The sequence below is a fragment of the Tachysurus vachellii genome, chromosome 1 (genome assembly GCF_030014155.1).
Source record: "Tachysurus vachellii isolate PV-2020 chromosome 1, HZAU_Pvac_v1, whole genome shotgun sequence".
In the NCBI taxonomy this organism is placed as follows: Eukaryota; Metazoa; Chordata; class Actinopteri; order Siluriformes; family Bagridae; genus Tachysurus; species Tachysurus vachellii.
Window position 1 is genome coordinate 26,729,559 of NC_083460.1, and position 12,939 is coordinate 26,742,497.

Below are 12,939 nucleotides of genomic sequence, written 5' to 3' on the forward strand. Positions count from 1 at the left end.
TAGCTGATCATTAGTTTGTGATTAGTACATGTCTTAACGCAATATTATTTCATATTTATGTATAATGAAGTATAAATTCAGCTATTAGTGCAGGATTATTCAGGTACTGTTATTTCTTTGTTTTGTGCTTGTTTAACCATGCGATTTACTTACAAACATATAATTCAAAATTACAGGTTATGGTTTTGAGAAAAAGTTTGTTTTGAAAATATTTTGAAATATAAAAAAGAAATTTGAACCATAAAAGCAAATCACAGAAATGCAGGTGAAGTGTCCTGCATTCGCAAACTGTTTTAGCTAATCACATTTCCACCAAAACCAAGTAGGCTACATCTCATTTTTTTTTCTTTATTCTACAGCAATATCTAAATTCCTGTTAAGCAGCTCGCCATAGAAATTTAAGATTAGCCAAGACAAGGCAGAGCAGTTTCTTTGTTTAATCATGCACTGATTCATATTTGGTCCAATTTATATAAACTCTATTTTTTTATTTATTTATTTTTTTAGAAAAATTCTATGAAAAACATAACCTATAATTTAAAATTATATGTTTTTTAAATGCAAATCTTAGTTTTATTATGTAAATCTCTTAAATACCCAACCAAATAGTTGTATTTTTTTCAATTTCATGTGTTTATATTTCAAATATACAATTTTTTTTTAATTCAAATACTTATCTCAGTGTACAATCTCCACATTTCTAAGAATCATTTTAGATCGAATGCTAGAATTTTTACCCATCTGAACAAAAACCCTGGAGGAACGTAGAGTGATATCAAGACTAACCACATAACACATACATGGATTGTCTAGATCTTGAGTTTATAACTCTGTAATGTCAAGTTTTCTTTTTGTAACACACCTCATTAAGCTGATCAGGCCTAATAATAAGATTTTAAACTAGAGCAGGTGCTTTAGGAGCAGGAAAAACACTAATCAGTACTGTATTATATTCACTGTTCACTTTTCTTAAAGGACTCCACACACAATGAATCATTTCTTAAATAATGGACTGGATCGACAGCTTGTGTACCGGACTATTTCTCTAAATGACAGTTTGTATTAACCGTGTTTAAATCACACTAATATTTCCCTCACAACCTGTTGCAAATGCAGCAATTCATATATTTCAACCTTTTACATTCTTGAGTTTAGGGGTGGTTTTCCTGTCAATCGTTTGTCTTTCCAAACTGCTGGTCTAGTCCATGAATTACCGTCTTCATGCCGTAAACCACAAGGTGCTGATCAGACAGCTAATGCTGAACATTGTGTGGCTGGCAGAAAGTGGAAATCTAAAGCCACTGGCCACTGGCTGAATTCTAGCTGTGCTAATAAAGTATTTATATGCTGGAGTGCAAACAAAACCCTGCTCACAGCTGTTATGTTACCTCTCTTCTATGAAAGGCCTTAGAGAGGTGTGTTTGTTTAAGGATAAAAAAATGGAATTCTTGAGTAATAGTATTAATAAAAAAAATCCAAAATACATGTTATCAAAAGAAGACATATATAACACTAATATTTTATTTAGTAGGAATCTGTTCACTGATACATCTCCATGCTCCATCAAGTGCACTAGAAACATGCATGAATTAGGGCCCTGAAACTATATGTGTGCTAGGCAAATTGTTAAAATTAGTTAGTTGTATTTCTATTGGCTCTACATGTAACGACTTTAGAATGCACTGATGTAAAATAAAAAAAAAGTTATTTTCCAATAACTACACATCCTAAAGTGTTTTATTTTCTCTTACACTAATTTACAGCAATTTGACAATGATTATACTTTACCCATAATTAAAGAATGATGTGTAGTACATTTTTATCTAGTTACCACACATTTAATGTTGCAGAACACACAATGAAAAAGTAAGAACCTGTTATCAATTAAATTAGCTCAAGTATAACAGCTGACCCTGTCAAAAATGTTTCTGGAGGTTAATCAATCAAAATACAGCCTGCCCTATAATAGAAAAGCTGGAAACATCCTCTGTCCTGAAGACTTTCACATGGTGGAAAACATTTGCTTTAAACGTTTAGCTTTACATCTGGCTGTTACAATGCTGACTAAAGAGACTAAATATGACATCATTAAAGAAAAAATCTTATTTCAATAATTACACACACTGTATACTGTATAAAGCATCTGCTATACTAGTCTCTGTGTCATCATTAATATAGAACATATTAGAATGAGCACACTGATGTAACACTTGCATCAGAGTCGCTGTTAGAGAAAATGTGCTCAGTGTTCCAATAATGTGATAAGTCTATTTTAGTTAGTTCTGACTATGACATACATCTCTACTCATATGAAGTATTATGGTGGAACTGAGGATGGTGTGTGTATGTTTTTCTTTGATCAGTTTGGAGGACACTTTGTAATCAGATGGGATGAGAGAACTACTTATGATGGCTCCAGATGCCAAAGAAAAAAGATAACCGCCATATCTGTGATTGGTCCAAATATCACATGGTTGATTATATTGCAATGTAACAGCAACTGGAGCGGTATGAGTCCTGGGTCTGGGTGTTTACTCGCACCTGTGGAAACAGCAAGCCCAATATGTTTAGAAGAACAACCACAATTTTTCCAATTTTTCTGTTTTCTGTTCCTTCTTTAATAAATAATTCAACACTACAGCCAACAGCTCTCTGCCAAATTTCATGTCTTTTAGCTCCACACACCCAATGCTGTTTTCTGAGATGTGTGTTCTTTTTATAGTGTAGTTAAATTAGTATTGCAATAATAGCGATAAAAATTAGTCGAAGTGGGCAATGACAAGCCCAAGGGAAAGTGAGTCAAAATCAAGACCAGAAACTATCAAATGCTTCTCAAGGCCAAGCCTTTAAATTTCATAAATGCCTGAACAAACATAGTCTTCTTCATAAACAAACTTCTTGAGAATGATTGAGAAAATGCTGCAGAATAATTCTGAACAATAAATTATGCATATGATTGGGTAGGAAGACAAGTAAAACACAACACAAACATTATTTTTTTCCAAACTCTTAATAGACCAAGACTTGCTATAGCAAGAACAATGCTAAAAAAATCCAAACGGGAATATGTCAGAATCAATTCCAGCCTACACAAGTCCTGAGACGTAATGAGTACTTTAACAAAATGTATGAAACTGATATGAAAATATGATATGAATAATTAAAACATTCAGTGTCCATAAACACCAATGTCTTTTACCATGGTCCTAAAATTATCTCATATTACTTAAAATATTCATTGAGTATTCCAAAAATTTGGACCTTAGATCTTAGATAAATGATCTTAGTCCTGTTCATATACAAGCCCTCAGATCTATAAATTCTTAAAACTGAACAGAGGATATCGAAGGTAACCAAAGCGCTTGACAAAAGGTTGGTATTTAAAATAGTAATTACTGTATCGTTCTATACTGCTGTATAGTTGATGACATTTTAAGAGGTGCCTCCGCTAATGCTAACCTCTTACATCTAGAAATACAATGCAAAATAGAATAGCGACAGTGGTAACTGTTTGATATGAATATAAGCAGGTATAAGGTGTTTGATATAATAAACCTCCCAGACACTGTAAAGAGCCGCTACTCCTCAGCTGAAACAGCACTACAGGAGTGCAATTCAAACACCAGGTCTCACAGCATGGGAGGGTACCAGACCTTTAAGATCACAGAGGAGTCAGAAGAGGAGGAGGAGAAATCAAAAGGCTGCATGTAGAGGGGAAGATCCATACTGCTTTTCAGACCTGCTATGGTAAGCTGGTGCAGACTAAAATGGATTTAATTCAGGTTTGGAAGTTCAACAGGTTTCGTTCATATGAACCATACACGATTTCTGTATAACTAAGGCAGAGGCATAGCAAAAATGTTTGCAACAGGGTGGCCAGGTTAGATGCTGTATTGGGGTAGTGGGGTAAAATAATAATACCATGAAAAATGATGTAATGTTGCTAACCCTACTGTATGTGTGCATTTTTGTGTAGTTTTACCAAGAAATACAAAGCAAAAAGAAGCAAGTAAACAAAATCATAGTTAATAATATATTAGGCTTATGAATTATGCTAATGTTTCTCTAGCTAATGGTAACTAATAATAAGGGGTATAAACTTAACAACGACAGAACGTTTTTAAATTATTTGATTACCACATAAGCAATAAACATGATCTGTACTTGGGGTGGGCCCTGCTCGTAGATTCGCTAACAATGATGTTCTCTAAGGCAAATTTAACAATATCATATTTATGCAAATCACCTCACCAGCATGTTAAATGATTTAAATCATGATGGACTTTTTGAATCGATTTATCTCGTGTTACCTTTTAAATTCGATGCACAACTCAATAATAAAAAAATAAAAAGAAGACATTAGAAGAAACTATTGAAACCCAAAGCCTCTCAATAATGACTATAGTTAATGTAAAATAAACAAACAAAAAAAACAACAACAAGGTTTGCTCACGTTTGTTTGTTGCGGTGAGTGAGGCCGGAGAATGGGTCATTTCTGTTAGCTAAAATTATTATTATTATTAAAATTGTTCTTTCACGTAAAAATATAAACAAATGTTGAAATTTCTGAGTGATTAGTATAGCAGGTTCTGTTTTTTATTCATAGTTCAGTTTCTCATCATATCAGGGACTGGTGGCTGCACTGAAAATAATAATGAGAAGACTTACCAATAACAGTACATGAAAAACCCTGCACTAATACCTGAATTAATACCAACTCAAATAGGAACTAATGATATTCTGACACATAAGTTAATGAAGAACTAACCTTAGCTATGACTTGAATTTTATGAATAATTTATGAAGTATGAATAACAGCCACCTAAAATACCTGGTAGTAATATTGTTAGTAGTTGTAGTTAATGTATAAATTAATACATGGTGTAAACTAGATTAATCATGCTCTATAAGAAAGAATTAGTTCAACCCTATGTGTTAATTAATACATTAAGCAAACAAACATCCTAACATGTACTTAAGGCTGTTATTCATGCATGAATTCCAAAGAATTAAAATTGGCTCTTAATTCATCATTAGTTAATATTTTAATAAGGATTAATTGAGGCATTAGTGTATGATTATTCTTGTACCATTATTACCAAGTTTCACCACTATGCCCAAGATCTGCTGGCAAAAAAGTGACTTTTATTAGTGTCTGATGTGAAGGAATTCTTCTTGATCTGAAAGCTTACCCACTAAGGAAATAAAAGCTATAGAAACAGGCCATGCATTTCTTCATATTAATCCTATTTTCCACGTCTTTAGCATCTAGCATAAATGACTTCTAACCTCTCTCTCTCTTCATCCCGTGTGACAGTCAAGGAATTCAGCTCATGTGTCTTTCTCCCTTCTTCTTGGCTTTAAGGTAAGGCCATCTGTTCATGCCAGTCCTTTGCTCCAGACGCACAGAAACAAAACGAGGAGCCTGTAATTATCATTGTTGCGCTACTGTCCTGTCAGTTCCCTCGCCAGAGAAACCAGAGTGATCTCTTGGCAGTGCTGGGGCGAAAGATCAAAGCGGCAAACCTTTGATCATCAGCTTCTTCATGGAAAATCAAGGTGGAATGCTTTAAAGAGAACAGTGCAGAAGTGCATGGGCAGTTCTACAGGATGTTCTCTGCCAGCAGTACAGTAGCGTGTCAGTACACAGTACTCACGTGTTGGATTTTAAATTTAGGCCATTAGTTGTACAAGCACTTGAATGTTCTGTTATTGTATGAAGGGACGTTGTTTCTGGTTTGTAGATGGAAATGTTATTAGCAGATGTTAGACTTACTTGAGAGGCTATAAATGACCTTTGCTGAATTTCTGTGTACTTTAGCTGTATTTTGTTGCAAAACCAGAGAAATAACCAGTGAATAGCTGCATGGCAGCAAACTCTTCTCTTCTTGTCTTGTCTCTTCTTTTCTCCTTCTCTTTTCAGTCTTTCTTCTAGTTTTCTCTCTTTTCTTTTCATTATATACTTTCTCATATCTTCTTTTCTTTTCTTCTCTTCTTTTATAATGGCGTTTTCTCTTCTCTTATTTTCTCTTCTCTTCATTTCTTTTCTTTTCTTTTTTCTTCTTTTCTCTTCTCTTCTCACCTCATTCTCTCTTCCTTTCTCTTCTTAAAGTCATGTGCATTCATTTTTCACATTTTTTTCACTGTTTCATAACTCAGTTATTTTCAAATGTTTTACATGATTATGTTAATTTGTCCACACGGAATGCATGTCTTGTTATTTGTCTTTAAGCACCTCTTCTTCTTCTTCTTCTTCTTCTTCTTCTTCTTCTTCTTCTTCTTTTCTTTCTTTTATTTTTCTGTGTATTTGAGAGGGACTCATTAAGAAAAAGGAAATGCCTTGACATTCATGTTCAATATCAAACTGCAAAGACCTCTACATTTGTTTACAAGCTGGATTAGCTTGATTAAAATGAGCACAATTGGAGTCATTTCTGTAACGCAGTGCTTGAGCAATATATAATAGAAGACATGTTGAGCTGATTTGACCTCACAGAGGTTGGTTATGTGTAGAATCCAGTGTGGTGTGTTGCTACAATTACCCAAAGATTGGTTCATTGTGACACGGTCAAGGGTCATTTTTACCCTTATATCCTTAGTTGTTTAGCAATAAATATTTAGCCTGGATTTCCCATATGTAGGATTTTTAAAGGTACTTCCCATTAATGATAATGATTTATAAATGTTTGCACTTCTGGAATGTATTTTACCACCATAAATGTTAAAAACTTTTGCAATGATTATATTTACAATTACTGTAGAGTGCTTTGTCCTAAATAAACCTGTTAATATTTGAATTAATTTGAAAAAGATTTAACGTGTATGTACTACTATGTTTTAGATTATGCAGGGCACAGTGATTTTTTAGACAGATATCAAACAAAATATTATACTATATATACTATTATATTATATAACATTATTCTCTCATGAAAACGTCTCGCTGTTCCTCTTAACAGCTTCATTATGTCCTCCTGATGACAAGGAAATCTCTGTTATTTAATGCTGCATGAATCACACCTGTAGTATCTCAACATGACACTGGAGCTTAGAACTGTGAATCCTGCCGTTCAGCGATCTTTATGTGATCGAGTGAACTAGTCCTGTCAGAAAAAAGCAGACAAATTTTACCTTATTTATTTTGTAACATAAAGTTAAAAGCAAGAAATAAGTAACTTGAGAATGTACAACAAGCCTTATAATACTATTAATGCTGGTTGACAGATATGATGTCTATAGCAGTGTTGTGGTGGTTCTACTGCCAGGTTTGTCTCCAACCTCGGTATCACCCTTATATGAGTCTCAATTGGTCTCTTTTAACGTTTTTCCTTTTAAAGGACATTTTAAACGTTTGAGAAATTTCCTTTGGGAGAGCAGAGCATGGGAATAAGTGTCTGGATGCATGCAAAGTAGCAGAAAAGTGATAAACTTTTTCCATCACTGTTAAGTCCTCCTATTTGTTGTCATTGTATCATTGTAAAGTCTTCATATTTGTGTTTATTCCAGCACTTCAAAGTCCCTAAGTTTGTGTTCATTTTATAACTGTGTGGTCTTCACATGGTGCTTATCATTTTTGTACCAGGAGAGGCCAGTATTTAAAATCTATTCCCCATAATAGAAGAATTCCAGTTATAATGAGACATCCCCCAGTTCTCATGCTCCAGAATGTCCTGCTCTCTTGTCCATTTTGGCAAACACAAGCATATCTGTCACAACAGCCCTTTTCATCGCATTGTGGATTAGTGTGTGTTGTCTGAAGCGACTGGAGGCAGATGAGAAGCAGCGGTCTTCGAGGCACACGCTCTCCGTGCCCATTTAAAACCCCGGCGTGCCCCTGCTGAGGTATGTGCCGCCACTGTAAAGTCCCCTTAGCCTTCGGCCCCGAGCTGCCATTCTCTGCATGCCTGCGGCTGAGTCAAACGATGGCGGATGTGCTGAGGAGCCGGAGTGCCTTTCACTGCTAGACAGCTTTGGCCAGCTGAAGCAGCCTTGATTTTGGCTGCTGTCCCAGTCAACATCACAAGGTTGTCTTTGGCTTTTGGGGGACTGGAAAAGGTATAAGTCAGGATGGGTTCAGGCAAAGCCAGAGCTATGCCAAACCGTTGTCTACAATGCACATCAAAACATATGTGTGTTTGTGTGTGCAGATTTGTCAAAAGATATGTGGTATCTGTCTTTTATCATAGTATTGGCTGTGATTCTTTCCTAGAGCTGCAGCAAACTCTTTGCAGCTCAAACAATGCTCCAGTATTTTTTCAGTTCCACATAACAACTGCAATGATTTTTAAGTTGGCTTATAAAGCTGTATTGTGCAGTAAATTATATATTTATCTAATAGATAAATCTAAAATATGTGTGTGTGTGTGTTGACACATTGAGAAAATGATTGCATAGTTTAAAGTTTAAGATTTAACTATAGATTAAAGCTAACTACAGATTAAAGTTGCCAAACTGTCATTAAACCCAAATTACACACAGTAGGCTACACTGCACAAAAACTAATATTCCATACACAAATTCAACACCATAGCATTGTATCACTAGTATGTGTAAACCTTTAATAGGTTTCAATTCTTTTAATTACTGACACTGATCACCAGTGATGGCAAGTTGTGATAGTGATATTAGATGGAAGCAACAAAATTTATCTATAAACAGCTTGCCAATGAAGCTATTAGGGTTGAGCAATGCATCATATCAAAGGTCTCATAAAAAGAATGATAGATAAACTATTATACACGCAAAGTGTTCCAAGTTCATAACACTATTGGTTTCATTCCATGTTTCATCCAGATACCAAATACAGTAAACAGAATACTTGTAATCCTTTCTAAATAACAACAAAAAAAAATCTGTAGGTAATTCATTCTTTGAATGAACAATGTGTGCTTCCGCTAACACTCTTAGATTCTCCTCCATGTTTGGATATTAGGGTAAATAATCAACCTTGTTCATGGTCATTACAACTGCATTTCATGTGGAATTTCTTATTGCTGATGATCAGGTTATGGATGTCATGAAAATATACATCAAAATGGAGATGAAATCTAGGTCTGTAGCTAATCACCTGATATAACTGCTACTGATAGTCTGCATATATCTACAGTCTGGGCTAAAATTAAATCAGACCAAGTCTCGCTGGCTGTCAGTTCTACAACAATCTAAAATAATCCTTAAATCTTTAAATAACAGCAAATATTCTAATGTGGAAAAAAATTCCAAAATGAAATCTTTGAAAGACAGGCAAAGGCTTGTCCCTTTTCTAGCTCATTTATAGCAGCAGCGCTGGTTATAACTACTAAATCTCCTTCCTTTTATGCGTATAAAATAAATCTGTGCTGTTATCATAAAGGGCTCTGTGGCTGGGTATTCACATCGAAATGATGTTGAGGCTGCAAAAAGTTTAAGAACTCCTGAGCTACACAACGTTCCTAACAATATAAGCAATGACTACTTTAAATAATGTTTTTAATGTTTTGCAGTAACATGAAACAAAACATGAGTGGACAGCACTCGTCAGACATTTAATGGGATTCTGGCAGTATCAAAGCTTGAGATAAGAGAGAAAGCCTGCCCTAATCTATACAGCCATCCAATTATAGTATTAGAGGGCCTTCTATTTCCATGGACAGGGTTCGGAGATGAGAGTGAGAGAGAGAGAGAGAGAGAGAGAGAGAGAGAGAGAGAGAGAGAGAGAGAGAGAGAGAGAGAGAGAATCTGTGTGCCTGTGTATGAAATGAAAGGACAAGGGAGAGCAGACAGGAGGTACTTCTGTGCTGCTGAACTACCCCACTAACTTCAGGTATTTGTTCCTGTATGCTTTGTCTCTCACTCGCACACACCTACACACACAAAACAATAAATATCAGACATATTTTCTTTTTTTTTTTAATACTATTGCAATAGCAAACATGGGATCAAACATCATAGCATACTATAAAATAAAATAAGAATAAATATTTCTGGTATAGTTGTTTCATATGTTGCGTTTTGATTTTTGTCAAGTAATTAATTCTTGGTGCCAAAATCCTTAATCTGTGACAGGTCTTTAGACATTAAATATTTAACTGTAGTGTTATTCTCAAATCTCACAACGTGTCTATATCTGATATCGTGTTAACGCGTCATTTCATTCACGGTGCATTAAATAGTGAGGCCTTCTTCACCACCTCTGTGGCTCCACATTCTGGTACAATCGATGCATTACATTTCAGATTGCAGCTGAGATTAGGTGTTGTTCGCACATGCGCAGAAGACTAACTCGAGCAGTATTATTCGGTGCAGTTAGTTTGTGTGTATGTGTGTACATATTTTATGTATGAGTTTTAATGATTTGTATGACTGCTTTGCTTCTCCTGGCTTACTCTGAAATGTCAAAAAAATAAAGAATAACAGAAGACTAACTCGAGAGAGTTATTCGGTGAACAAGTGCGAATAGTAGCCTTTTTTTTTTAAAAAACTCGTTTAGAAATAATTCTATTTAACTTTTCAGTTAGTGCTTCTTACTCAAATATAACACTTTTATCTTAAATTTATTTTCACCAAAAAAAAAAAAAAAAATCACACAAATCCTTAAATCCATTTGCCTAATACAATTTTTTCTTCTTCTTTTATTATTATTATTATTATTATTATTATTATTATTATTATTATTATTATTATTATTATTATTATTATTATAAGTTGATGCCAACTGAGATGGGTAATGTATATTAAAGCAGTAATAGCTGCCAAATATAGTAAACACTGCAGAAATGAAGGAGAGGATATTGTTGAGAACAATACATACAGCCTTAACCGCTTCGCAGAAAAGCAGGATCGACCTAGAAAAAAAAATCTAAATAAATTACTATAAACATATATTTCAGTAAAAGACATTGTGCAACAAGAATCTGTGTTAAACTCCAAAAAGAGAGAGGAAGAAAAAATTAAAGATGCAAGAGAAATTTAAAGAAAGAAAAAAATTAACTTACCACAAACAACAAGGGTCAGAGTTGGATGAACTTGGTCCATCTGTACTTTCTCTGCGAGGCAGATTTTTAACTAACTTGTTATTGAAAGTGTTCAACTCCCATTTTAAATTAATGCAATTAATATCATTTAATGGCAATTTATGCAGAATTCTTTACCACACTCTCCAGTTCTCTGCCAGGTTCAAGGTGTGCTATGTCCAAGAGTCATGCCATTTGTGGAAAAGGAAAGTCGTATTCCACACAGGATCCAAATTAAATTAATTGGTTCAATTTCATTTTTGTTAATTTTACACCATCTTCATTAATTACAGCTGCACTTTTGCCTTACAGTGATGAAATTATAAAAGGTCCAAGCAAATCTCTGTCTAACTTTCCTCCTTTCCTCTGCTGACTACAGATATTCCTCCTGAGCACCGTTTCACCAATAACAAAGGAACAGAAAGTTGAGTTGAAGGAAAAAGTGTGGAAGAAAAAGATGCACAACCAACCGAGAACCATTGAAAACCAATCAAACAAACCTTTTCAAACAACCATTGAAAACCAATGTCACTGCACCCATTTAACAATAAATTTTAGAGCAGTTCATGCTTCCTTCTGCTGACCAGTTTTTTTTAAAGATGCTCATTTCATTTTCCAACAGGATTTAGCACCTGCCCACACTGCCAAAAGCACCAAAAGTAAATTAAATGACAATGGTGTTAGTGTGCTTGACTAACCAGCATACTCACCAGACTTGAACCCCATAAAGAATCTATAAGGGTATTGTCAAGAGGAAAATGAGAAACAAGAGACCCAAAAATGCAGATGAGCTGAAAGCCACAGATGAATCATTGAAAAAAATGCCAATAGTTAATTGAGTGGTGCGGGAGCTGATGAACCTTGCTGTTACTCGTTGGCCGCCATCTTACCTTCTCCAGTTTAATAGTTTATGTCTGTTATTATTATGTGGGTTAATCTAAGCCCCAACTTTTGTGTACATTTTTACACAAAGTTTATAAGCTGTGACAGAATGTTTGCGGGAGCGTGCAGGAGTGAACAGAAAAATCGAGGGAGAGGACGTATTGGTAGATCTGCTTGTTCACATTCTTTAGTCCACGGCATGGGTCCTGGTTTTCTTCACATCTAACAGGTTTAAGCCACATAATGATAAGGGGTCTGATTGAAAGTGCACCGACTGAGTTTGGGACTATACTTTTCAACGCATTATTTGATCTTTTTCCACTTCTATGCTATAAAATAGAAATATTATAATTATGTTGTAAAGATCTTTTGTAAAATATTTTGTCATTTATATCAATATGTTTATCACAACTATAGGAACAAATTGCTCTCATTCATGTCATTTCTCAGGTACCCTAATCATACACAAACCTTTGCATTGTGTAGTGTAACTTAACTCACCAAATCTGTAACAAAATCAGTTTATGATGTAATGACTACAGACTGCTCTGTTTGAAACTTAAGACCTAGAAGCTACAGTGAAATAGTGTGAATTACCAAATAGAGAGATTTAACAAAATCAGCACTAAAGAAGAATTGCAAATTCATGTCTTTTTAAGCAATTTCTCTTTACTGGGACTAAAGGGCCTAAACCTATTCCAGTATGACAATGCATCTGTGCACAAAGTCAACTCCTTCAAGACATGATCTATGTCAAATTCGAATTTTATTTGTCACATAAATGGGCATACACAGTACATATAGTTTAGTGCTTTATGCCTGTGGTTGCCACGTTGTAATATGGTGTGTTTATAAACATTGCATAGGATATTACGTTTAGCCCAAATCCTCTCAGTGGACTTTTCTTACACCTGAGTGCAGGCTTATCTTGTTTTAACATCAGAAATCTCATTATAAATTAATAGAGTATAGATTTATCCAAATACCTGGAGAGTTGTGGATAAAAGTCCCCTGATTAGTACATGCTTGTCAGGGGAAAGTTTAATACATGAATAAGAAAAAAATC